The following is a 25,396-nucleotide window of genomic DNA, read 5'->3' on the forward strand; positions in this document are numbered from 1 at the left end:
AAAGAGATTTCTCGTCAGATAAGTGATTCACCATCAATAAACGAAGACATCACACTTCATTTTTGTTCCTTCCATTAGGTACTGGGATAAGCAATTCATTCTGAATCCAGCAATGCAGGACACCCAGTTGCTTTGTTAAGGTTCCATGGTGTAATGGTTAGCACTCTGGACTCTGAATCCAGTCATCTGAGTTCGACTCTCAGTGGAATCCGTTGAAGTCCCTGTTACCTTGTTTCTGAGATAATATAAAACCAAACCTATTAATTTCATAATGGAAAGGTCTGGATTCTGAAGCCACCAGTACAAACATGTTGTCTTATTGGTTATGGAGTAAAGGTAAGCATTGTGGACTCTGAAATCAGCTATAAGGAAGAAGGTTTGTTTTGAAGTTTCCACAGTGTAATGCTTAGTAAGCAGTTTTCATTTTAAATTGTCAGAGGTCATGCCTCCGTGGCAGCTTTCTAAGCCTGGCTGACATTTTGAGATTATATGGGTTTTCTTGCTACAACTTATTGTAAATGGCAAAAATGTCTGTCACTTGACCAGATTAAAAACATTTGACAAAGCAGTTGTTGCCACAATTAGGTCAATGCCTTGCCAATCTGTGTGCTGATGATGCTGGACAAGGTAAACCTACCAAATCATGTCTTACAAAAAAAAGACAGGAGATGTGATATATGGAAAGCACTCTGCCATATACGGATTACAAACATGAGACAAAGCAGTTTTTGCCAAAATTACGTCAATGCTTTGCCAATCTGTGTCCTGATGATGTTGGACAAGATAAAGTTATATAAAAGGAACTCATGTCTTACAAAAAAAAGACAGATGTGATATATAGAAAGCACTCTGCCCTCTGAATCTAGCAATACAGAAGACAAAACATTTTTGGATTTGTTTTATGATGGAATTGAAAGGACTGTGGACTCTGAATCCAGTGAAACACAAGACAATAAGGCTCGATTTGTTGTTTGCAGATTGGGATTGTAAGCAGGCTTGACACTGAATCCGGCAAAAGTAAAGACACAAAAGATATTTTAAACATTTGTATAATATATTTGCAAGTACTACGGACACTGAATCCAGCGATACAGAAGACACGAAACATATTTTTGTTGTTTTGCTTGATGTAACAGTATACACCTGCGGTTGTGATTACATCAATACAAGAAGAGCAAAAGCATTTTTTTGTTGTTTCTGTGGTGTAATAGTTAGCAATCTGGTCTTTGTTTCTGGTGATCCCAGTTCAACTCTTGGTGGAACCTATTGAATGCTTGTTGTTCATTTCAGCTCGCAGGTACTTTCTGGTAGCAAGTTTTTTTAATTGCTGCAGCCTGTATTGATGGATCAGATTCGATTAACCTTTTGTGAGGAATTCTTAAATGCCTGTGATTTTGGAAAACTAAATGCTGATTATCCTAGCATAGATGGCATTAAGCTAAAGAGATTTCTCTTCAGATAAGTGATTCACCATCAATAAATGAAGACATCACACTTCATTTTTGTTCCTTCCATTAGGTACTGGGACAAGCAATTCATTCTGAATCCAGCAATGCAGGCCACCCAGTTGCTTGGTTAAGGTTCCATGGTGTAATGGTTAGCACTCTGGACTCTGAATCCAGTCATCTGAGTTTGACTCTTAGTGGAACCTGTTGAAGTCCTTGTTTCTGAGATAATATAAAACCAAACCTATTATTTTCATAATGGAAAGGTCTGGATTCTGAAGCCACCAGTACAAACATGTTGTCTTGTTGGTTATGGAGTAAAGGTAAGCATTGTGGACTCTGAAATCAGCTATAAGGAAAAAGGGTTCTTTTGAAGTTTCCACAGTGTAATGCTTAGTAAGCACTTTTCATTTTAATTGTCAGAGGTCATGCCTCCGTGGCACCTTTCTAAACCTGGCTGACATTTTGAGATTATATGGGTTTTCTTGCTACAATTTATTGTAAATGGCAAAAATGTCTGTCACTTGACCAGATTACAAACATGAGACAAAGCAGTTGTTGCCACAATTAGGTCAATGCCTTGCCAATCTGTGTGCTGATGATGCTGGACAAGGTAAACCTACCAAATCATGTCTTACAAAAAAAAGACAGGAGATGTGATATATGGAAAGCACTCTGCCATATACGGATTACAAACATGAGACAAAGCAGTTGTTGCCAAAATTAGGTCAATGCCTTGCCAATCTGTGTCCTGATGATGTTGGACAAGATAAAGTTATATAAAAGGAACTCATGTCTTACAAAAAAAGACAGATGTGATATATAGAAAGCACTCTGCCCTCTGAATCTAGCAATACAGAAGACAAAACATTTTTGGATTTGTTTTATGATGGAATTGAAAGGACTGTGGACTCTGAATCCAGTGAAACACAAGACAATAAGGCTCGATTTGTTGTTTGCAGATTGGGATTGTAAGCAGGCTTGACACTGAATCCGGCAAAAGTAAAGACACAAAAGATATTTTAAACATTTGTATAATATATTTGCAAGTACTACGGACACTGAATCCAGCGATACAGAAGACACGAAACATATTTTTGTTGTTTTGCTTGATGTAACAGTATACACCTGCGGTTGTGATTACATCAATACAAGAAGAGCAAAAGCATTTTTTTGTTGTTTCTGTGGTGTAATAGTTAGCAATCTGGTCTTTGTTTCTGGTGATCCCAGTTCAACTCTTGGTGGAACCTATTGAATGCTTGTTGTTCATTTCAGCTCGCAGGTACTTTCTGTTAGCAAGTTTTTTTAATTGCTGCAGCCTGTATTGATGGATCAGATTCGATTAACCTTTTGTGAGGAATTCTTAAATGCCTGTGATTTTGGAAAACTAAATGCTGATTATCCTAGCATAGATGGCATTAAGCTAAAGAGATTTCTCGTCAGATAAGTGATTCACCATCAATAAACGAAGACATCACACTTCATTTTTGTTCCTTCCATTAGGTACTGGGATAAGCAATTCATTCTGAATCCAGCAATACAGGCCACCCAGGTGCTTAATTAAGGTAAACCTACCAAATCATGTCTTACAAAAAAAAAGACAGTAGATGTGATATATGGAAAGCACTCTGCCATATACAGATTACAAACATGAGACAAAGCAGTTGTTGCCATAATTAGATCAATGCCTTGCCAATCTGTGTCCTGATGATGTTGGACAAGATAAAGTTATATAAAAGGAACTCATGTCTTACAAAAAAAAGACAGATGTGATATATAGAAAGCACTCTGCCCTCTGAATCTAGCAATACAGAAGACAAAACATTTTTGGATTTGTTTTATGATGGAATTGAAAGCACTGTGGACTCTGAATCCAGTGAAACACAAGACAATATTCCTCGATTTGTTGTTTGCAGATTGTGATTGTAAGCAGGCTTGACACTGAATCCGGCAAAAGTAAAGACACAAAAGATATTTTAAATGTTTGTATAATATATTTGCAAGTACTGCGGACACTGAGTCCAGCGATAAAGAAGACACAAAACATATTTTTGTTGTTTTGCTTGATGTAACAGTATACACCTGCGGTTGTGATTACATCAATACAAGAAGAGCAAAAGCATTTTTTGCTTGTGTCTGTGGTGTAATAGTTAGCAATCTGGTCTTTCTTTCTGGTGATCCCAGTTCAACTCTTGGTGGAACCTATTGAATGCTTGTTGTTCAATTCAGCTCGCAGGTACTTTCTGGTAGCAAGTTTTTTTAATGGCTGCAGCCTGTATTGATGGATCAGATTCGATTAACCTTTTGTGAGGAATTCTTAAATGCCTGTGATTTTGGAAAACTAAATGCTGATTATCCTAGCATAGATGGCATTAAGATAAAGAGATTTCTCGTCAGATAAGTGATTCACCATCAATAAACGAAGACATCACACTTCATTTTTGTTCCTTCCATTAGGTACTGGGACAAGCAATTCATTCTGAATCCAGCAATGCAGGCCACCCAGTTGTTTGGTTAAGCTTCCATGGTGTAATGGTTAACACTCTGGACTCTGAATCCAGTCATCTGAGTTTGACTCTCAGTGGAACCTGTTGAAGTCCCTATTACCTTGTTTCTGAGACAACATAAAACCAAACCTATCAATTTTATAATGGAAAGGTCTGAATTCTGAAGCCACCAGTACAAACATGTTGTCTTGTTGGTTATGGAGTAAAGGTAAGCATTGTGGACTCTGAAATCAGCTATAAGGAAGAAGGTTTGTTTTGAAGTTTCCACAGTGTAATGCTTAGTAAGCAGTTTTCATTTTAAATTGTCAGAGGTCATGCCTCTGTGGCAGCTTTCTAAACCTGGCTGACATTTTGAGATTATATGGGTTTTCTTGCTACAACTTATTGTAAATGGCTAAAATGTCTGTCACTTGACCAGATTAAAAACATGAGACAAAGCAGTTGTTGCCACAATTAGGTCAATGCCTTGCCAATCTGTGTGCTGATGATGCTGGACAAGGTAAACCTACCAAATCATGTCTTACAAAAAAAAAGACAGGAGATGTGATATATGGAAAGCACTCTGCCATATACGGATTACAAACATGAGACAAAGCAGATTTTGCCAAAATTACGTCAATGCCTTGCCAATCTGTGTCCTGATGATGTTGGACAACATAAAGTTATATAAAAGGAACTCATGTCTTACAAAAAAAAGACAGATGTGATATATAGAAAGCACTCTGCCCTCTGAATCTAGCAATACAGAAGACAAAACATTTTTGGATTTGTTTTATGATGGAATTGAAAGCACTGTGGACTCTGAATCCAGTGAAACCCAAGACAATAAGGCTCGATATGTTGTTTGCAGATTGTGATTGTAAGCAGGCTTGACACTGAATCCGGCAAAAGTAAAGACTCAAAAGATATTTTAAACATTTGTATAATATATTTGCAAGTACTACGGACACTGAATCCAGCGATAGAGAAGACACAAAATATACTTTTGTTGTTTTGCTTGATGTAACAGTATACACCTGCGGTTGTGATTACATCAATACAAGAAGAGCAAAAGCATTTTTTCTGTGGTGTCTGTGGTGTAATAGTTAGCAATCTGGTCTTTGTCTCTGGTGATCCTAGTTCAACTCTTGCTGGAACCTATTGAATACTTGTTGTTCTTTTCAGCTCGCAGGTACTTTCTGGTAGCAAGTTTTTTTAATGGCTGCAGCCTGTATTGATGGATCAGATTCGATTAACCTTTTGTGAGGAATTCTTACATGCCTGTGATTTTGGAAAACTAAATGCTGATTATCCTAGCATAGATAGCATTAAGCTAAAGAGATTTCTCGTCAGATAAGTGATTCACCATCAATAAACGAAGACATCACACTTCATTTTTGTTCCTTCCATTAGGTACTGGGACAAGCAATTCATTCTGAATCCAGCAATGCAGGCCACCAGTTATTAGGTTAAGGTTCCATGGTGTAATGGTTAGCACTCTGGACTCTGAATCCAGTCATCTGAGTTTGACTCTCAGTGGAACCTGTTGAAGTCCCTATTACCTTGTTTCTGAGACAACATAAAACCAAACCTATCAATTTTATAATGGAAAGGTCTGAATTCTGAAGCCACCAGTACAAACATGTTGTCTTGTTGGTTATGGAGTAAAGGTAAGCATTGTGGACTCTGAAATCAGCTATAAGGAAGAAGGTTTGTTTTGAAGTTTCCACAGTGTAATGCTTAGTAAGCAGTTTTCATTTTAAATTGTCAGAGGTCATTCCTCCGTGGCAGCTTTCTAAACCTGGCTGACATTTTGAGATTGTATGGGTTTTCTTGCTACAACTTATTGTAAATGGCAAAAATGTCTGTCACTTGACCAGATTAAAAACATGAGACAAAGCAGTTGTTGCCACAATTAGGTCAATGCCTTGCCAATCTGTGTGCTGATGATGCTGGACAAGGTAAACCTACCAAATCATGTCTTACAAAAAAAAGACAGGAGATGTGATATATGGAAAGCACTCTGCCATATACGGATTACAAACATGAGTCAAAGCAGTTGTTGCCAAAATTACGTCAATGCCTTGCCAATCTGTGTCCTGATGATGTTGGACAAGATAAAGTTATATAAAAGGAACTCATGTCTTACAAAAAAAAGACAGATGTGATATATAGAAAGCACTCTGCCCTCTGAATCTAGCAATACAGAAGACAAAACATTTTTGGATTTGTTTTATGATGGAATTGAAAGCACTGTGGACTCTGAATCCAGTGAAACACAAGACAATAAGGCTCGATTTGTTGTTTGCAGATTGGGATTGTAGGCAGGCTTGACACTGAATCTGGCAAAAGTAAAGACACAAAAGATATTTTAAACATTTGTATAATATATTTGCAAGTACTACGGACACTGAGTCCAGCGATAGAGAAGACACAAAACATATATTTGTTGTTTTGCTTGATGTAACAGTATACACCTGCGGTTGTGATTACATCAATAAAAGAAGAGCAAAAGCATTTTTTGTTGTTGTTTCTGTGGTGTAATAGTTAGCAATCTGGTCTTTGTCTCTGGTGATCCCAGTTCAACTCTTGGTGGAACCTATTGAATGCTTGTTGTTCATTTTAGCTCGCAGGTACTTTCTGGTAGCAAGTTTTTTTAATGGCTGCAGCCTGTATTGATGGATCAGATTCGATTAACCTTTTGTGAGGAATTCTTAAATGCCTGTGATTTTGGAAAACTAAATACTGATTATCCTAGCCTAGATGGCATTAAGCTAAAGAGATTCCTCGGCAGATAAGTGATTCACCATCAATAAACGAAGACATCACACTTCATTTTTGTTCCTTCCATTAGGTACTGGGATAAGCAATTCATTCTGAATCCAGCAATACAGGCCACCCAGGTGCTTGATTAAGGTAAACCTACCAAATCATGTCTTACAAAAAAAAGACAGGAGATGTGATATATGGAAAGCACTCTGCCATATACGGATTACAAACATGAGACAAAGCAGTTGTTGCCAAAATTACGTCAATGCCTTGCCAATCTATGTCCTGATGATGTTGGACAAGATAAAGTTATATAAAAGGAACTCATGTCTTACAAAAAAAAGACAGATGTGATATATAGAAAGCACTCTGCGCTCTGAATCTAGCAATACAGAAGACAAAACATTTTTGGATTTGTTTTATGATGGAATTGAAAGCACTGTGGACTCTGAATCCAGTGAAACACAAGACAATAAGGCTCGATTTGTTGTTTGCAGATTGGGATTGTAAGGCGGCTTGACACTGAATCCGGCAAAAGTAAAGACACAAAAGATATTTTAAACATTTGTATAATATATTTGCAAGTACTACGGACACTGAGTCCAGCGATAGAGAAGACACAAAACATATATTTGTTGTTTTGCTTGATGTAACAGTATACACCTGCGGTTGTGATTACATCAATAAAAGAAGAGCAAAAGCATTTTTTTTGTTGTTTCTGTGTGTTGTAATAGTTAGCAATCTGGTCTTTGTCTCTGGTGATCCCAGTTCAACTCTTGGTGGAACCTATTGAATGCTTGTTGTTCATTTTAGCTCGCAGGTACTTTCTGGTAGCAAGTTTTTTTAATGGCTGCAGCCTGTATTGATGGATCAGATTCGATTAACCTTTTGTGAGGAATTCTTAAATGCCTGTGATTTTGGAAAACTAAATACTGATTATCCTAGCCTAGATGGCATTAAGCTAAAGAGATTCCTCGGCAGGTAAGTGATTCACCATCAATAAACGAAGACATCACACTTCATTTTTGTTCCTTCCATTAGGTACTGGGATAAGCAATTCATTCTGAATCCAGCAATACAGGCCACCCAGGTGCTTGATTAAGGTAAACCTACCAAATCATGTCTTACAAAAAAAAGACAGGAGATGTGATATATGGAAAGCACTCTGCCATATACGGATTACAAACATGAGACAAAGCAGTTGTTGCCAAAATTACGTCAATGCCTTGCCAATCTATGTCCTGATGATGTTGGACAAGATAAAGTTATATAAAAGGAACTCATGTCTTACAAAAAAAAGACAGATGTGATATATAGAAAGCACTCTGCGCTCTGAATCTAGCAATACAGAAGACAAAACATTTTTGGATTTGTTTTATGATGGAATTGAAAGCACTGTGGACTCTGAATCCAGTGAAACACAAGACAATAAGGCTCGATTTGTTGTTTGCAGATTGGGATTGTAAACCGGCTTGACACTGAATCCGGCAAAAGTAAAGACACAAAAGATATTTTAAACATTTGTATAATATATTTGCAAGTACTACGGACACTGAGTCCAGCGATAGAGAAGACACAAAACATATATTTGTTGTTTTGCTTGATGTAACAGTATACACCTGCGGTTGTGATTACATCAATACAAGAAGAGCAAAAGCATTTTTTTGTTGTTTCTGTGGTGTAATAGTTAGCAATCTTGTCTTTGTCTCTGGTGATCCCAGTTCAACTCTTGGTGGAACCTATTGAATGCTTGTTGTTCATTTCAGCTCGCAGGTACTTTCTGGTAGCAAGTTTTTTTAATGGCTGCAGCCTGTATTGATGGATCAGATTCGATTAACCTTTTGTGAGGAATTCTTAAATGCCTGTGATTTTGGAAAACTAAATGCTGATTATCCTAGCATAGATGGCATTAAGCTAAAGAGATTTCTCGTCAGATAAGTGATTCACCATCAATAAACGAAGACATCACACTTCATTTTTGTTCCTTCCATTAGGTACTGGGACAAGCAATTCATTCTGAATCCAGCAATGCAGGCCACCCAGTTGTTTGGTTAAGCTTCCATGGTGTAATGGTTAGCACTCTGGACTCTGAATCCAGTCATCTGAGTTTGACTCTCAGTGGAACCTGTTGAAGTCCCTATTACCTTGTTTCTGAGACAACATAAAACCAAACCTATCAATTTTATAATGGAAAGGTCTGAATTCTGAAGCCACCAGTACAAACATGTTGTCTTGTTGGTTATGGAGTAAAGGTAAGCATTGTGGACTCTGAAATCAGCTATAAGGAAGAAGGTTTGTTTTGAAGTTTCCACAGTGTAATGCTTAGTAAGCAGTTTTCATTTTAAATTGTCAGAGGTCATGCCTCTGTGGCAGCTTTCTAAACCTGGCTGACATTTTGAGATTATATGGGTTTTCTTGCTACAACTTATTGTAAATGGCAAAAATGTCTGTCACTTGACCAGATTAAAAACATGAGACAAAGCAGTTGTTGCCACAATTAGGTCAATGCCTTGCCAATCTGTGTGCTGATGATGCTGGACAAGGTAAACCTACCAAATCATGTCTTACAAAAAAAAGACAGGAGATGTGATATATGGAAAGCACTCTGCCATATACGGATTACAAACATGAGTCAAAGCAGTTGTTGCCAAAATTACGTCAATGCCTTGCCAATCTGTGTCCTGATGATGTTGGACAAGATAAAGTTATATAAAAGGAACTCATGTCTTACAAAAAAAAGACAGATGTGATATATAGAAAGCACTCTGCCCTCTGAATCTAGCAATACAGAAGACAAAACATTTTTGGATTTGTTTTATGATGGAATTGAAAGCACTGTGGACTCTGAATCCAGTGAAACACAAGACAATAAGGCTCGATTTGTTGTTTGCAGATTGGTATTGTAGGCAGGCTTGACACTGAATCCGGCAAAAGTAAAGACACAAAAGATATTTTAAACATTTGTATAATATATTTGCAAGTACTACGGACACTGAGTCCAGCGATAGAGAAGACACAAAACATATATTTGTTGTTTTGCTTGATGTAACAGTATACACCTGCGGTTGTGATTACATCAATAAAAGAAGAGCAAAAGCATTTTTTGTTGTTGTTTCTGTGGTGTAATAGTTAGCAATCTGGTCTTTGTCTCTGGTGATCCCAGTTCAACTCTTGGTGGAACCTATTGAATGCTTGTTTTTCATTTTAGCTCGCAGGTACTTTCTGGTAGCAAGTTTTTTTAATGGCTGCAGCCTGTATTGATGGATCAGATTCGATTAACCTTTTGTGAGGAATTCTTAAATGCCTGTGATTTTGGAAAACTAAATACTGATTATCCTAGCCTAGATGGCATTAAGATAAAGAGATTCCTCGGCAGATAAGTGATTCACCATCAATAAACGAAGACATCACACTTCATTTTTGTTCCTTCCATTAGGTACTGGGATAAGCAATTCATTCTGAATCCAGCAATACAGGCCACCCAGGTGCTTGATTAAGGTAAACCTACCAAATCATGTCTTACAAAAAAAAGACAGGAGATGTGATATATGGAAAGCACTCTGCCATATACGGATTACAAACATGAGACAAAGCAGTTGTTGCCAAAATTACGTCAATGCCTTGCCAATCTATGTCCTGATGATGTTGGACAAGATAAAGTTATATAAAAGGAACTCATGTCTTACAAAAAAAAGACAGATGTGATATATAGAAAGCACTCTGCGCTCTGAATCTAGCAATACAGAAGACAAAACATTTTTGGATTTGTTTTATGATGGAATTGAAAGCACTGTGGACTCTGAATCCAGTGAAACACAAGACAATAAGGCTCGATTTGTTGTTTGCAGATTGGGATTGTAAGGCGGCTTGACACTGAATCCGGCAAAAGTAAAGACACAAAAGATATTTTAAACATTTGTATAATATATTTGCAAGTACTACGGACACTGAGTCCAGCGATAGAGAAGACACAAAACATATATTTGTTGTTTTGCTTGATGTAACAGTATACACCTGCGGTTGTGATTACATCAATAAAAGAAGAGCAAAAGCATTTTTTTTGTTGTTTCTGTGTGTTGTAATAGTTAGCAATCTGGTCTTTGTCTCTGGTGATCCCAGTTCAACTCTTGGTGGAACCTATTGAATGCTTGTTGTTCATTTTAGCTCGCAGGTACTTTCTGGTAGCAAGTTTTTTTAATGGCTGCAGCCTGTATTGATGGATCAGATTCGATTAACCTTTTGTGAGGAATTCTTAAATGCCTGTGATTTTGGAAAACTAAATACTGATTATCCTAGCCTAGATGGCATTAAGCTAAAGAGATTCCTCGGCAGGTAAGTGATTCACCATCAATAAACGAAGACATCACACTTCATTTTTGTTCCTTCCATTAGGTACTGGGATAAGCAATTCATTCTGAATCCAGCAATACAGGCCACCCAGGTGCTTGATTAAGGTAAACCTACCAAATCATGTCTTACAAAAAAAAGACAGGAGATGTGATATATGGAAAGCACTCTGCCATATACGGATTACAAACATGAGACAAAGCAGTTGTTGCCAAAATTACGTCAATGCCTTGCCAATCTATGTCCTGATGATGTTGGACAAGATAAAGTTATATAAAAGGAACTCATGTCTTACAAAAAAAAGACAGATGTGATATATAGAAAGCACTCTGCGCTCTGAATCTAGCAATACAGAAGACAAAACATTTTTGGATTTGTTTTATGATGGAATTGAAAGCACTGTGGACTCTGAATCCAGTGAAACACAAGACAATAAGGCTCGATTTGTTGTTTGCAGATTGGGATTGTAAGGCGGCTTGACACTGAATCCGGCAAAAGTAAAGACACAAAAGATATTTTAAACATTTGTATAATATATTTGCAAGTACTACGGACACTGAGTCCAGCGATAGAGAAGACACAAAACATATATTTGTTGTTTTGCTTGATGTAACAGTATACACCTGCGGTTGTGATTACATCAATACAAGAAGAGCAAAAGCATTTTTTGCTTGTTTCTGTGGTGTAATAGTTAGCAATCTGGTCTTTGTCTCTGGTGATCCCAATTCAACTCTTGGTGGAACCTATTGAATGCTTGTTGTTCATTTCAGCTCGCAGGTACTTTCTGGTATCAAGTTTTTTTAATGGCTGCAGCCTGTATTGATGGATCAGATTCGATAAAGCTTTTGTGAGGAATTCTTAAATGCCTGTGATTTTGGAAAACTAAATGCTGATTATCCTAGCATAGATGGTATTAAGCTAAAGAGATTTCTCGTCAAATAAGTGATTCACCATCAATAAACGAAGACATCACACTTCATTTTTGTTCCTTCCATTAGGTACTGGGATAAGCAATTCATTCTGAATCCAGCAATACAGGCCACCCAGGTGCTTGATTAAGGTAAACCTACCAAATCATGTCTTACAAAAAAAAGACAGGAGATGTGATATATGGAAAGCACTCTGCCATATACGGATTACAAACATGAGACAAAGCAGTTGTTGCCACAATTAGGTCAATGCCTTGCCAATCTGTGTCTTGATGATGTTGGACAAGATAAAGTTATATAAAAGGAACTCATGTCTTACAAAAAAAAGACAGATGTGATATATAGAAAGCACTCTGCCCTCTGAATCTAGCAATACAGAAGACAAAACATTTTTGGATTTGTTTTATGATGGAATTGAAATTATTCGCCAACAATATCAGAAGACACAACAAATCTTTTTAATTCCTCCATTGTATAATGGGATTCACAGTTGGAACGATAAGCACTCTGGACTCTGAAGCCAGCGTTACAGAAGACTCACATCTCTCTTTTTGCTTCCATAGTATATTGTTTTGCTCTCTGGACTCTCAATACGGTAATCTGAGTGTCACCCAATGGATCCAGTTGAAATGTCCCTGGTCTCATTTCTCAGGCACAACCAAAGCTCTATGGATTAAAGGTAAGCCTTGTAGATCTGAATTCCGGCATACAGAAGAAAGATTATTTTGAAATTTCTATGGTGTAATGCTTAGTAAGCACAATTCATTTTGTATGATCTGAGATCAAGTGTCCGTAGATCCTGTATAGACCTCGCTGAGCTTTTGCGATTATTTGAGCTTTCTTGCTACAAGGTATTGTAAATGGCTGGACTGTCCATCACTTCAACAGATTTCATACATGAGACAAAGCACTTGTTGCCAATATTACATCAATGCCTGTAGTTGTGGAAACCTCCATGCTGATGAACCTGGCAAGGTGGTTATAGAAACGGCCCTGTATGTAATAGAAAGAAATGAACATCAATGTGAAATGTGATGAATGGAAAGCACTTTGCCCTTTCAATCCAGCAGTACAGAATAAAAAACTTCTTTGTGCTTGTTCCATGATGCAATTTTTAGCACTGTGGATTCAGAATCCAGTGAAACACTACACAAAAATGATCATTCTGTTGTGTACAGATTATAATGTTACGCAATCTAGACTCTGAAACCAGTGAAACAGAAGACACAACATATATTTTATCACTTTGTATGATATAATTGCATGTACCATTTATGCTGAATCCAGCAATACAGAAGACACAACACATATTTTTGTTTCCTGCTTGATGTAATGGTATACACATATGGTTGTGAATACGTTAATGTAAGAAGACGTAATGCTCAACAATTGGTTCTATGGTGTAATGGTTAGCACCCTGGACTTTGACTCCAGTGATCTGAGTTCAACTCTCAGTGGGACCTGTTGAATATGTCTTGGTCCATTCACATAGAAGGTGGCTTCTTGCTGCAAGTTTTTTTATTTTGCTGAAGCCTTTATCGGTGGACCAGGTTTGATTAACTTTATGCCAATATTTCCTGAATAGCTGTCATTGTGGAAAAGTGCATTCTGATGGTCCTCGCATATATGACATTATGTAAAGATAATTTGTTCATAGAAATGATTCGCCAACAATATCAGAAGAAACAACAAATCTTTTTGATTCCTCCATTATATAATGGTATTCACAGTTGGAACGATAAGCACTCTGGACTCTGAAGCCAGCGTTACAGTACACACAAAAGGTCTTATTGTTGGTTTTATGCATTAAAGGTAAAATTTGTCAATCTGAATTCAGGCATACAGAAGAAAGATACAACAATGATTTTTGATTCCTCCATGATATAATGGTATTTACAGTTGATTCTGAATCCAGTAGTACAGAAGACTCAAATCTCTCGTTTTGGTTCCATAGTATATTGTTTTGCACCCTGTGCTCTGAATACGGTAATCTGAGTGTCATCCAGTGGATCCAGTTGAATTGTCACTGGTCTCATTTCTCAGGCACAACCAAAGTTCTTTCTTTTTTTTTTGATGACAGAATGATAAGCTCTCTGGACTCTGAAGCCAGCGTTACAGTACACACAAAAGGTCTTATTGTTGGTTCTATGGATTAAATGTAAGCCTTGTAGATCTGATTTCAGGCATACAGAAGAAGGATTACAGCAGTACAGAAGACTCACATCTCTCTTTTTGCTTCCATAGTATATTGTTTTGCTCTCTGGACTCTCAATACGGTAATCTGAGTGTCACCCAGTGGATCCAGTTGAAATGTCCCCGGTCTCATTTCTCAGGCACAACCAAAGCTCTATGGATTAAAGGTGAGCCTTGTAGATCTGAATTCAGGCATACAGAAGAAAGATTATTTTGAAATTTCTATGGTGTAATGCTTAGTAAGCACAATTCATTTTGTATGATCTGAGATCAAGTCTCCGTAGATCCTGTATAGACCTCGCTGAGCTTTTGCGATTATTTGAGCTTTCTTGCTACAAGGTATTGTAAATGGCTGGACTGTCCATCACTTCAACAGATTTCATACATGAGACAAAGCACTTGTTGCCAATATTACATCAATGCCTGTAGTTGTGGAAACCTCCATGCTGATGAACCTGGCAAGGTGGTTATAGAAACGGCCCTGTATGTAATAGAAAGAAATGAACATCAATGTGAGATGTGATGAATGGAAAGCACTTTGCCCTTTCAATCCAGCAGTACAGAATAAAAAACTTCTTTGTGCTTGTTCCATGATGCAATTTTTAGCACTGTGGATTCAGAATCCAGTGAAACACTACACAAAAATGATCATTCTGTTGTGTACAGATTATAATGTTACGCAATCTAGACTCTGAAACCAGTGAAACAGAAGACACAACATATATTTTATCAGTTTGTATGATATAATTGCATGTACCATTTATGCTGAATCCAGCAATACAGAAGACACAACACATATTTTTGTTTCCTGCTTGATGTAATGGTATACACATATGGTTGTGAATACGTTAATGTAAGAAGACGTAATGCTCAACAATTGGTGCTATGGTGTAATGGTTAGCAACCTGGACTTTGACTCCAGTGATCTGAGTTCAACTCTCAGTGGAACCTGTTGAATGTGTCTTGGTCCATTCACATAGAAGGTGGCTTCTTGCTGCAAGTTTTTTTATTTTGCTGAAGCCTTTATCGGTGGACCAGGTTTGATTAACTTTATGCCAATATTTCCTGAATAGCTGTCATTGTGGAAAAGTGCATTCTGATGGTCCTCGCATATATGACATTATGTAAAGATAATTTGTTCATAGAAATGATTCGCCAACAATATCAGAAGAAACAACAAATCTTTTTGATTCCTCCATTATATAATGGTATTCACAGTTGGAACGATAAGCACTCTGGACTCTGAAGCCAGCGTTACAGTACACACAAAAGGTCTTATTGTTGGTTTTATGCATTAAAGGTAAAATTTGTCAATCTGAATTCAGGCATACAGAAGAAAGATACAACAATGATTTTTGATTCCTCCATGATATAATGGTATTTACAGTTGATTCTGAATCCAGTAGTACAGAAGACTCAAATCTCTCGTTTTGGTTCCATAGTATATTGTTTTGCACCCTGTGCTCTGAATACGGTAATCTGAGTGTCATCCAGTGGATCCAGTTGAATTGTCACTGGTCTCATTTCTCAGGCACAACCAAAGTTCTTTCTTTTTTTTTTGATGACAGAATGATAAGCTCTCTGGACTCTGAAGCCAGCGTTACAGTACACACAAAAGGTCTTATTGTTGGTTCTATGGATTAAATGTAAGCCTTGTAGATCTGATTTCAGGCATACAGAAGAAGGATTACAGCAGTACAGAAGACTCACATCTCTCTTTTTGCTTCCATAGTATATTGTTTTGCTCTCTGGACTCTCAATACGGTAATCTGAGTGTCACCCAGTGGATCCAGTTGAAATGTCCCCGGTCTCATTTCTCAGGCACAACCAAAGCTCTATGGATTAAAGGTGAGCCTTGTAGATCTGAATTCAGGCATACAGAAGAAAGATTATTTTGAAATTTCTATGGTGTAATGCTTAGTAAGCACAATTCATTTTGTATGATCTGAGATCAAGTCTCCGTAGATCCTGTATAGACCTCGCTGAGCTTTTGCGATTATTTGAGCTTTCTTGCTACAAGGTATTGTAAATGGCTGGACTGTCCATCACTTCAACAGATTTCATACATGAGACAAAGCACTTGTTGCCAATATTACATCAATGCCTGTAGTTGTGGAAACCTCCATGCTGATGAACCTGGCAAGGTGGTTATAGAAACGGCCCTGTATGTAATAGAAAGAAATGAACATCAATGTGAGATGTGATGAATGGAAAGCACTTTGCCCTTTCAATCCAGCAGTACAGAATAAAAAACTTCTTTGTGCTTGTTCCATGATGCAATTTTTAGCACTGTGGATTCAGAATCCAGTGAAACACTACACAAAAATGATCATTCTGTTGTGTACAGATTATAATGTTACGCAATCTAGACTCTGAAACCAGTGAAACAGAAGACACAACATATATTTTATCACTTTGTATGATATAATTGCATGTACCATTTATGCTGAATCCAGCAATACAGAAGACACAACACATATTTTTGTTTCCTGCTTGATGTAATGGTATACACATATGGTTGTGAATACGTTAATGTAAGAAGACGTAATGCTCAACAATTGGTTCTATGGTGTAATGGTTAGCACCCTGGACTTTGACTCCAGTGATCTGAGTTCAACTCTCAGTGGGACCTGTTGAATGTGTCTTGGTCCATTCACATAGAAGGTGGCTTCTTGCTGCAAGTTTTTTTATTTTGCTGAAGCCTTTATCGGTGGACCAGGTTTGATTAACTTTATGCCAATATTTCCTGAATAGCTATCATTGTGGAAAAGTGCATTCTGATGGTCCTCGCATATATGACATTATGTAAAGATAATTTGTTCATAGAAATGATTCGCCAACAATATCAGAAGAAACAACAAATCTTTTTGATTGCTCCATTATATAATGGTATTCACAGTTGGAACGATAAGCACTCTGGACTCTGAAGCCAGCGTTACAGTACACATAAAAGGTCTTATTGTTGGTTTTATGCATTAAAGGTAAAATTTGTCAATCTGAATTCAGGCATACAGAAGAAAGATACAACAATGATTTTTGATTCCTCCATGATATAATGGTATTTACAGTTGATTCTGAATCCAGTAGTACAGAAGACTCAAATCTCTCGTTTTGGTTCCATAGTATATTGTTTTGCACCCTGTGCTCTGAATACGGTAATCTGAGTGTCATCCAGTGGATCCAGTTGAATTGTCACTGGTCTCATTTCTCAGGCACAACCAAAGTTCTTTCTTTTTTTTTTGATGACAGAATGATAAGCTCTCTGGACTCTGAAGCCAGCGTTACAGTACACACAAAAGGTCTTATTGTTGGTTCTATGGATTAAATGTAAGCCTTGTAGATCTGATTTCAGGCATACAGAAGAAGGATTACAGCAGTACAGAAGACTCACATCTCTCTTTTTGCTTCCATAGTATATTGTTTTGCTCTCTGGACTCTCAATACGGTAATCTGAGTGTCACCCAGTGGATCCAGTTGAAATGTCCCCGGTCTCATTTCTCAGGCACAACCAAAGCTCTATGGATTAAAGGTGAGCCTTGTAGATCTGAATTCAGGCATACAGAAGAAAGATTATTTTGAAATTTCTATGGTGTAATGCTTAGTAAGCACAATTCATTTTGTATGATCTGAGATCAAGTCTCCGTAGATCCTGTATAGACCTCGCTGAGCTTTTGCGATTATTTGAGCTTTCTTGCTACAAGGTATTGTAAATGGCTGGACTGTCCATCACTTCAACAGATTTCATACATGAGACAAAGCACTTGTTGCCAATATTACATCAATGCCTGTAGTTGTGGAAACCTCCATGCTGATGAACCTGGCAAGGTGGTTATAGAAACGGCCCTGTATGTAATAGAAAGAAATGAACATCAATGTGAGATGTGATGAATGGAAAGCACTTTGCCCTTTCAATCCAGCAGTACAGAATAAAAAACTTCTTTGTGCTTGTTCCATGATGCAATTTTTAGCACTGTGGATTCAGAATCCAGTGAAACACTACACAAAAATGATCATTCTGTTGTGTACAGATTATAATGTTACGCAATCTAGACTCTGAAACCAGTGAAACAGAAGACACAACATATATTTTATCAGTTTGTATGATATAATTGCATGTACCATTTATGCTGAATCCAGCAATACAGAAGACACAACACATATTTTTGTTTCCTGCTTGATGTAATGGTATACACATATGGTTGTGAATACGTTAATGTAAGAAGACGTAATGCTCAACAATTGGTTCTATGGTGTAATGGTTAGCACCCTAGACTTTGACTCCAGTGATCTGAGTTCAACTCTCAGTGGAACCTGTTGAATGTGTCTTGGTCCATTCACATAGAAGGTGGCTTCTTGCTGCAAGTTTTTTTATTTTGCTGAAGCCTTTATCGGTGGACCAGGTTTGATTAACTTTATGCCAATATTTCCTGACTAGCTATCATTGTGGAAAAGTGCATTCTGATGGTCCTCGCATATATGACATTATGTAAAGATAATTTGTTCATAGAAATGATTCGCCAACAATATCAGAAGAAACAACAAATCTTTTTGATTCCTCCATTATATAATGGTATTCACAGTTGGAACAATAAGCACTCTGGACTCTGAAGCCAGCGTTACAGTACACACAAAAGGTCTTATTGTTGGTTTTATGCATTAAAGGTAAAATTTGTCAATCTGAATTCAGGCATACAGAAGAAAGATACAACAATGATTTTTGATTCCTCCATGATATAATGGTATTTACAGTTGATTCTGAATCCAGTAGTACAGAAGACTCAAATCTCTCGTTTTGGTTCCATAGCATATTGTTTTGCACCCTGTGCTCTGAATACGGTAATCTGAGTGTCATCCAGTGGATCCAGTTGAATTGTCACTGGTCTCATTTCTCAGGCACAACCAAAGTTCTTTCTTTTTTTTTTGATGACAGAATGATAAGCTCTCTGGACTCTGAAGCCAGCGTTACAGTACACACAAAAGGTCTTATTGTTGGTTCTATGGATTAAATGTAAGCCTTGTAGATCTGATTTCAGGCATACAGAAGAAGGATTACAGCAGTACAGAAGACTCACATCTCTCTTTTTGCTTCCATAGTATATTGTTTTGCTCTCTGGACTCTCAATACGGTAATCTGAGTGTCACCCAGTGGATCCAGTTGAAATGTCCCCGGTCTCATTTCTCAGGCACAACCAAAGCTCTATGGATTAAAGGTGAGCCTTGTAGATCTGAATTCAGGCATACAGAAGAAAGATTATTTTGAAATTTCTATGGTGTAATGCTTAGTAAGCACAATTCATTTTGTATGATCTGAGATCAAGTCTCCGTAGATCCTGTATAGACCTCGCTGAGCTTTTGCGATTATTTGAGCTTTCTTGCTACAAGGTATTGTAAATGGCTGGACTGTCCATCACTTCAACAGATTTCATACATGAGACAAAGCACTTGTTGCCAATATTACATCAATGCCTGTAGTTGTGGAAACCTCCATGCTGATGAACCTGGCAAGGTGGTTATAGAAACGGCCCTGTATGTAATAGAAAGAAATGAACATCAATGTGAGATGTGATGAATGGAAAGCACTTTGCCCTTTCAATCCAGCAGTACAGAATAAAAAACTTCTTTGTGCTTGTTCCATGATGCAATTTTTAGCACTGTGGATTCAGAATCCAGTGAAACACTACACAAAAATGATCATTCTGTTGTGTACAGATTATAATGTTACGCAATCTAGACTCTGAAACCAGTGAAACAGAAGACACAACATATATTTTATCACTTTGTATGATATAATTGCATGTACCATTTATGCTGAATCCAGCAATACAGAAGACACAACACATATTTTTGTTTCCTGCTTGATGTAATGGTATACACATATGGTTGTGAATACGTTAATGTAAGAAGACGTAATGCTCAACAATTGGTTCTATAGTGTAATGGTTAGCACCCTGGACTTTGACTCCAGTGATCTGAGTTCAACTCTCAGTGGGACCTGTTGAATGTGTCTTGGTCCATTCACATAGAAGGTGGCTTCTTGCTGCAAGTTTTTTTATTTTGCTGAAGCCTTTATCGGTGGACCAGGTTTGATTAACTTTATGCCAATATTTCCTGAATAGCTATCATTGTGGAAAAGTGCATTCTGATGGTCCTCGCATATATGACATTATGTAAAGATAATTTGTTCATAGAAATGATTCGCCAACAATATCAGAAGAAACAACAAATCTTTTTGATTCCTCCATTATATAATGGTATTCACAGTTGGAACAATAAGCACTCTGGACTCTGAAGCCAGCGTTACAGTACACACAAAAGGTCTTATTGTTGGTTTTATGCATTAAAGGTAAAATTTGTCAATCTGAATTCAGGCATACAGAAGAAAGATACAACAATGATTTTTGATTCCTCCATGATATAATGGTATTTACAGTTGATTCTGAATCCAGTAGTACAGAAGACTCAAATCTCTCGTTTTGGTTCCATAGCATATTGTTTTGCACCCTGTGCTCTGAATACGGTAATCTGAGTGTCATCCAGTGGATCCAGTTGAATTGTCACTGGTCTCATTTCTCAGGCACAACCAAAGTTCTTTCTTTTTTTTTTGATGACAGAATGATAAGCTCTCTGGACTCTGAAGCCAGCGTTACAGTACACACAAAAGGTCTTATTGTTGGTTCTATGGATTAAATGTAAGCCTTGTAGATCTGATTTCAGGCATACAGAAGAAGGATTACAGCAGTACAGAAGACTCACATCTCTCTTTTTGCTTCCATAGTATATTGTTTTGCTCTCTGGACTCTCAATACGGTAATCTGAGTGTCACCCAGTGGATCCAGTTGAAATGTCCCCGGTCTCATTTCTCAGGCACAACCAAAGCTCTATGGATTAAAGGTGAGCCTTGTAGATCTGAATTCAGGCATACAGAAGAAAGATTATTTTGAAATTTCTATGGTGTAATGCTTAGTAAGCACAATTCATTTTGTATGATCTGAGATCAAGTCTCCGTAGATCCTGTATAGACCTCGCTGAGCTTTTGCGATTATTTGAGCTTTCTTGCTACAAGGTATTGTAAATGGCTGGACTGTCCATCACTTCAACAGATTTCATACATGAGACAAAGCACTTGTTGCCAATATTACATCAATGCCTGTAGTTGTGGAAACCTCCATGCTGATGAACCTGGCAAGGTGGTTATAGAAACGGCCCTGTATGTAATAGAAAGAAATGAACATCAATGTGAGATGTGATGAATGGAAAGCACTTTGCCCTTTCAATCCAGCAGTACAGAATAAAAAACTTCTTTGTGCTTGTTCCATGATGCAATTTTTAGCACTGTGGATTCAGAATCCAGTGAAACACTACACAAAAATGATCATTCTGTTGTGTACAGATTATAATGTTACGCAATCTAGACTCTGAAACCAGTGAAACAGAAGACACAACATATATTTTATCACTTTGTATGATATAATTGCATGTACCATTTATGCTGAATCCAGCAATACAGAAGACACAACACATATTTTTGTTTCCTGCTTGATGTAATGGTATACACATATGGTTGTGAATACGTTAATGTAAGAAGACGTAATACTCAACAATTGGTTCTATGGTGTAATGGTTAGCACCCTGGACTTTGACTCCAGTGATCTGAGTTCAACTCTCAGTGGAACCTGTTGAATGTTTCTTGGTCCATTCACATAGAAGGTGGCTTCTTGCTGCAAGTTTTTTTATTTTGCTGAAGCCTTTATCGGTGGACCAGGTTTGATTAACTTTATGCCAATATTTCCTGAATAGCTGTCATTGTGGAAAAGTGCATTCTGATGGTCCTCGCATATATGACATTATGTAAAGATAATTTGTTCATAGAAATGATTCGCCAACAATATCAGAAGAAACAACAAATCTTTTTGATTCCTCCATTATATAATGGTATTCACAGTTGGAACGATAAGCACTCTGGACTCTGAAGCCAGCGTTACAGTACACACAAAAGGTCTTATTGTTGGTTTTATGCATTAAAGGTAAAATTTGTCAATCTGAATTCAGGCATACAGAAGAAAGATACAACAATGATTTTTGATTCCTCCATGATATAATGGTATTTACAGTTGATTCTGAATCCAGTAGTACAGAAGACTCAAATCTCTCGTTTTGGTTCCATAGTATATTGTTTTGCACCCTGTGCTCTGAATACGGTAATCTGAGTGTCATCCAGTGGATCCAGTTGAATTGTCACTGGTCTCATTTCTCAGGCACAACCAAAGTTCTTTCTTTTTTTTTTGATGACAGAATGATAAGCTCTCTGGACTCTGAAGCCAGCGTTACAGTACACACAAAAGGTCTTATTGTTGGTTCTATGGATTAAATGTAAGCCTTGTAGATCTGATTTCAGGCATACAGAAGAAGGATTACAGCAGTACAGAAGACTCACATCTCTCTTTTTGCTTCCATAGTATATTGTTTTGCTCTCTGGACTCTCAATACGGTAATCTGAGTGTCACCCAGTGGATCCAGTTGAAATGTCCCCGGTCTCATTTCTCAGGCACAACCAAAGCTCTATGGATTAAAGGTGAGCCTTGTAGATCTGAATTCAGGCATACAGAAGAAAGATTATTTTGAAATTTCTATGGTGTAATGCTTAGTAAGCACAATTCATTTTGTATGATCTGAGATCAAGTCTCCGTAGATCCTGTATAGACCTCGCTGAGCTTTTGCGATTATTTGAGCTTTCTTGCTACAAGGTATTGTAAATGGCTGGACTGTCCATCACTTCAACAGATTTCATACATGAGACAAAGCACTTGTTGCCAATATTACATCAATGCCTGTAGTTGTGGAAACCTCCATGCTGATGAACCTGGCAAGGTGGTTATAGAAACGGCCCTGTATGTAATAGAAAGAAATGAACATCAATGTGAGATGTGATGAATGGAAAGCACTTTGCCCTTTCAATCCAGCAGTACAGAATAAAAAACTTCTTTGTGCTTGTTCCATGATGCAATTTTTAGCACTGTGGATTCAGAATCCAGTGAAACACTACACAAAAATGATCATTCTGTTGTGTACAGATTATAATGTTACGCAATCTAGACTCTGAAACCAGTGAAACAGAAGACACAACATATATTTTATCACTTTGTATGATATAATTGCATGTACCATTTATGCTGAATCCAGCAATACAGAAGACACAACACATATTTTTGTTTCCTGCTTGATGTAATGGTATACACATATGGTTGTGAATACGTTAATGTAAGAAGACGTAATACTCAACAATTGGTTCTATGGTGTAATGGTTAGCACCCTGGACTTTGACTCCAGTGATCTGAGTTCAACTCTCAGTGGAACCTGTTGAATGTTTCTTGGTCCATTCACATAGAAGGTGGCTTCTTGCTGCAAGTTTTTTTATTTTGCTGAAGCCTTTATCGGTGGACCAGGTTTGATTAACTTTATGCCAATATTTCCTGAATAGCTGTCATTGTGGAAAAGTGCATTCTGATGGTCCTCGCATATATGACATTATGTAAAGATAATTTGTTCATAGAAATGATTCGCCAACAATATCAGAAGAAACAACAAATCTTTTTGATTCCTCCATTATATAATGGTATTCACAGTTGGAACGATAAGCACTCTGGACTCTGAAGCCAGCGTTACAGTACACACAAAAGGTCTTATTGTTGGTTTTATGCATTAAAGGTAAAATTTGTCAATCTGAATTCAGGCATACAGAAGAAAGATACAACAATGATTTTTGATTCCTCCATGATATAATGGTATTTACAGTTGATTCTGAATCCAGTAGTACAGAAGACTCAAATCTCTCGTTTTGGTTCCATAGTATATTGTTTTGCACCCTGTGCTCTGAATACGGTAATCTGAGTGTCATCCAGTGGATCCAGTTGAATTGTCACTGGTCTCATTTCTCAGGCACAACCAAAGTTCTTTCTTTTTTTTTTGATGACAGAATGATAAGCTCTCTGGACTCTGAAGCCAGCGTTACAGTACACACAAAAGGTCTTATTGTTGGTTCTATGGATTAAATGTAAGCCTTGTAGATCTGATTTCAGGCATACAGAAGAAGGATTACAGCAGTACAGAAGACTCACATCTCTCTTTTTGCTTCCATAGTATATTGTTTTGCTCTCTGGACTCTCAATACGGTAATCTGAGTGTCACCCAGTGGATCCAGTTGAAATGTCCCCGGTCTCATTTCTCAGGCACAACCAAAGCTCTATGGATTAAAGGTGAGCCTTGTAGATCTGAATTCAGGCATACAGAAGAAAGATTATTTTGAAATTTCTATGGTGTAATGCTTAGTAAGCACAATTCATTTTGTATGATCTGAGATCAAGTCTCCGTAGATCCTGTATAGACCTCGCTGAGCTTTTGCGATTATTTGAGCTTTCTTGCTACAAGGTATTGTAAATGGCTGGACTGTCCATCACTTCAACAGATTTCATACATGAGACAAAGCACTTGTTGCCAATATTACATCAATGCCTGTAGTTGTGGAAACCTCCATGCTGATGAACCTGGCAAGGTGGTTATAGAAACGGCCCTGTATGTAATAGAAAGAAATGAACATCAATGTGAGATGTGATGAATGGAAAGCACTTTGCCCTTTCAATCCAGCAGTACAGAATAAAAAACTTCTTTGTGCTTGTTCCATGATGCAATTTTTAGCACTGTGGATTCAGAATCCAGTGAAACACTACACAAAAATGATCATTCTGTTGTGTACAGATTATAATGTTACGCAATCTAGACTCTGAAACCAGTGAAACAGAAGACACAACATATATTTTATCACTTTGTATGATATAATTGCATGTACCATTTATGCTGAATCCAGCAATACAGAAGACACAACACATATTTTTGTTTCCTGCTTGATGTAATGGTATACACATATGGTTGTGAATACGTTAATGTAAGAAGACGTAATACTCAACAATTGGTTCTATGGTGTAATGGTTAGCACCCTGGACTTTGACTCCAGTGATCTGAGTTCAACTCTCAGTGGAACCTGTTGAATGTTTCTTGGTCCATTCACATAGAAGGTGGCTTCTTGCTGCAAGTTTTTTTATTTTGCTGAAGCCTTTATCGGTGGACCAGGTTTGATTAACTTTATGCCAATATTTCCTGAATAGCTGTCATTGTGGAAAAGTGCATTCTGATGGTCCTCGCATATATGACATTATGTAAAGATAATTTGTTC

The 25,396-nt window shown here is 37.4% G+C and overlaps 8 non-coding genes across 8 annotated transcripts; all 8 read left to right on the forward strand.

The window, feature by feature from the left end:
• The first annotated feature begins 139 nt into the window (after positions 1–139).
• Positions 140–211, forward strand: trnaq-cug (transfer RNA glutamine (anticodon CUG)). The gene has a single exon. It is a non-coding gene; the product is annotated as a tRNA-Gln (tRNA).
• A 5,193-nt stretch (positions 212–5,404) lies between these two features.
• On the forward strand, positions 5,405–5,476 carry trnaq-cug (transfer RNA glutamine (anticodon CUG)). The gene has a single exon. It is a non-coding gene; the product is annotated as a tRNA-Gln (tRNA).
• Positions 5,477–13,367: 7,891 nt separating this feature from the next.
• trnaq-uug (transfer RNA glutamine (anticodon UUG)) lies at positions 13,368–13,439 on the forward strand. The gene has a single exon. It is a non-coding gene; the product is annotated as a tRNA-Gln (tRNA).
• Positions 13,440–16,729: 3,290 nt separating this feature from the next.
• trnaq-uug (transfer RNA glutamine (anticodon UUG)) lies at positions 16,730–16,801 on the forward strand. Its single transcript has one exon. It is a non-coding gene; the product is annotated as a tRNA-Gln (tRNA).
• A 3,290-nt stretch (positions 16,802–20,091) lies between these two features.
• trnaq-uug (transfer RNA glutamine (anticodon UUG)) lies at positions 20,092–20,163 on the forward strand. The gene has a single exon. It is a non-coding gene; the product is annotated as a tRNA-Gln (tRNA).
• Positions 20,164–21,772: 1,609 nt separating this feature from the next.
• On the forward strand, positions 21,773–21,844 carry trnaq-uug (transfer RNA glutamine (anticodon UUG)). The gene has a single exon. It is a non-coding gene; the product is annotated as a tRNA-Gln (tRNA).
• Positions 21,845–23,453: 1,609 nt separating this feature from the next.
• trnaq-uug (transfer RNA glutamine (anticodon UUG)) lies at positions 23,454–23,525 on the forward strand. The gene has a single exon. It is a non-coding gene; the product is annotated as a tRNA-Gln (tRNA).
• A 1,609-nt stretch (positions 23,526–25,134) lies between these two features.
• trnaq-uug (transfer RNA glutamine (anticodon UUG)) lies at positions 25,135–25,206 on the forward strand. The gene has a single exon. It is a non-coding gene; the product is annotated as a tRNA-Gln (tRNA).
• The last annotated feature ends 190 nt before the right edge of the window (positions 25,207–25,396 follow it).

Source organism: Electrophorus electricus, chromosome 5, assembly GCF_041902795.1.
Source record: "Electrophorus electricus isolate QZ-2024a chromosome 5, ASM4190279v1, whole genome shotgun sequence".
Lineage (NCBI taxonomy): Eukaryota > Metazoa > Chordata > Actinopteri > Gymnotiformes > Gymnotidae > Electrophorus > Electrophorus electricus.